We start from the raw sequence: 2,672 nt of genomic DNA on the forward strand, positions 1-2,672 counted from the left end.
TCATCTATTGATCACCTATTTGTTATTTGTGGTATTCTTATCTTGGTCACTATCTCTACTATTGTTATTTATTCACATGCTCACATTTTCTATTGTCTGACCTGTGGGATTCCCTTCAACATGACTGATGAGTGCATTTAACCAATCATAATACATTGATCGATTAATTTGTACTAGAACAAACTAGTCCAAAGTTCTATCTATCTATCTATCTATCTATCTATCTATCTATCTATCTATAACTTATATATTATACATATATAAGTTATATAAAACTTATATATTATATATATGTATATATATATATATACATATATATATATATATTTTATTAATTTGGTATAGGGTCTCCTCCTTGCCTTGCCAGTGCTGGGGCTATAGGTTTGCACCACCACTCCTGGTTTCAGTGGCTGGCATGGTGCACCCAGGGTTCCAGAGCCAGCACAACATGTGGTACCAGGGAACAGCGTATGGTACCGAGGAACAGTGTGTGGTACCAGGTTCTTGCATTTGCCAAACAGGTCTCGCACTTGCCATATGTATATCATATATATATATATATATATATGATACATAATATCATATATATCATATATATATATATATATATGATATACATATGGCAAGTGCAATATATATATATATATTTCTGGCCTAGTTCTAAGGTGATCCATTACTCAAGTAAGCCCCTAACTTCAGGGAAGAACGGTATATCTGAGTTCAAGATGCAATTGAGGCAAGAATTCACCGAGGAGGCAATCTGAACGTGAGTCCTGGCCTCCCGCTTTCCTTCTCTAGCAGCATGAGTGTCACCACCTGTTCTACCACCTTCTCCATCAACTGCAGGTCCCTAGGCTCGGTCCCGGCCCCCAGCCAATGGGTCGGATGGGTCAGCAGCTCTGCCAGCGTCTAAGTCGGTGCCAGGGACTCGGGCTCCCAGATCTCCAAGTCGTGCTCCACCATCCTCCGGGGCGACATGGGGTCCGTGGGCCTGGCCACGGGAGTGGCCAGGAGTCTGGTCAGCATGGGCAGCATCCAGACTGAGAAGACTGTGCAGGACCTGAACAGCCACATGGCCTCCTACCTGGAGAGAGTGAGGAGCCTGGAGATGGAAAATCGGAAGCTGGAAAGCAAGATCCGGGAGCACCTGGAGAAGAAGGGGTCCCGGGTCAGAGACTGGGGCCATTACTTCAAGACTGTAGAGAAGCTAAAGGCTCAGATCTTTACGAATTCTGTGGACAATGCCCACATCATCCTGCAGATTGACAATGCTCATCCTGCTGCTGATGACTTTAGAGTCAAGTGTGAGATGGAGCTGGCCATGTATCAGTCTGAAGAATGACATCCATGGGCTTTGAATTGTCATCGATGACACCAAGATCACTCGGTTGCAGCGGAAGATGGAAATCGAGACTCTGAAGGAGGAGCTGATATTCACGAAGAAGAACCATGTGGAGGAAATCAGAGGTCTTCAAGCCCAGATTGCCAGCTCTGGGTTGGCTGTGGAAGTGGATGTGCCCAAATCTCAGGACCTCGGCAATATCATGGCAGACATCAGGGCCCAGTACGAAGTGCTGGCTCAGAAGAACTGAGAAGAACTGGACAAGTACTGGTCCCAGCAGACTGAGGAGAGCACCACTGTAGTCACCTCGCAGTCTGCTGAGGCTGGAGCTGCTGAGACAACCCTCACAGAGCTGAAGCACACAGCCCAGTCCTTGGAGACTGACATGGAGTTCATGAAAAATTTGACGACTGGCCTGGAGAACAGTCTGAGAGATGTGGAGGTCTACTGCACTATGCAGGCAGAGCAACTCAATGGTATCCTGCTGGCACAGACTTGAACAGAGGGGCAGTGCCAGACCCAGGCCCAGGAGTACGAGGCTTTGCTGAACAGCAAGGTAAAGTTAGAGGCAGAGATTGCCACATACCGCTGCCTGTGGTAGAGGAGGATTTTGGTCTCTGGAGATTCCCTGGATGGCAGCAGTGCCTCAGTGCAAACCATCCAGAAAACACCAACCACATAATCGTGGATGGAAATTAGTGTCTGAGACTAATTACACCAAAGTGTTGAGGCAACAGGAATGGGGTGCCCTTGGGAAATAGCGAGCAAATAAAAATTTAGAGGTCACTGGAAAAAAATACAGTGAGGACCTAATTAGAATATATCTTTATGTCTGGGACATAATTAGAATATACCTTTATGTTTGTGCATATGATAGTATTTGTTTTAATTTATCCAAAAGTAAGGTATCATGTCATTAATTCAAATAGCAGTCTGTTTCCAATATCTTGTAGATGTCACTAAAGTCCACAATTGATTGACTGTAAGTACCACAGTTTTTCTCAGATAGAATGAACTGGCTTAATTTAATCAGTTGAAAGAGTTTTAAAGCAGAACCAAGCCTTGCTTGTAGAAGGTCTGATATAGACAGAAGCATCATCCTGTGCCTGAGAATTCTAGCCATTTCTGACAGCCATTCAAATTTTAGATTCCCCTAGTCAGACTCCATGACTGTACAACCCAATTCCTTTCCATAAAGTCTTATATATGTCCTATATGTGCATGTGATCTATCAGATACATTTATATATCTTTATATGTTGAAAAAATGAGTCACAAAAATTTCCAATTCATACCCAGCACCTAGGTTTCATTGTGTAGTTTTTTCTCTG

At 43.8% G+C, this 2,672-nt stretch overlaps 1 pseudogene; it reads left to right on the forward strand.

Moving 5' to 3' along the window:
• Window positions 1–802: 802 nt before the first annotated feature.
• On the forward strand, window positions 803–2,103 carry LOC101570583 (annotated as a pseudogene).
• The last annotated feature ends 569 nt before the right edge of the window (window positions 2,104–2,672 follow it).

This window comes from Octodon degus, unplaced genomic scaffold, assembly GCF_000260255.1.
Source record: "Octodon degus isolate 3935 unplaced genomic scaffold, OctDeg1.0 scaffold00003, whole genome shotgun sequence".
NCBI classification, from domain to species: Eukaryota; Metazoa; Chordata; class Mammalia; order Rodentia; family Octodontidae; genus Octodon; species Octodon degus.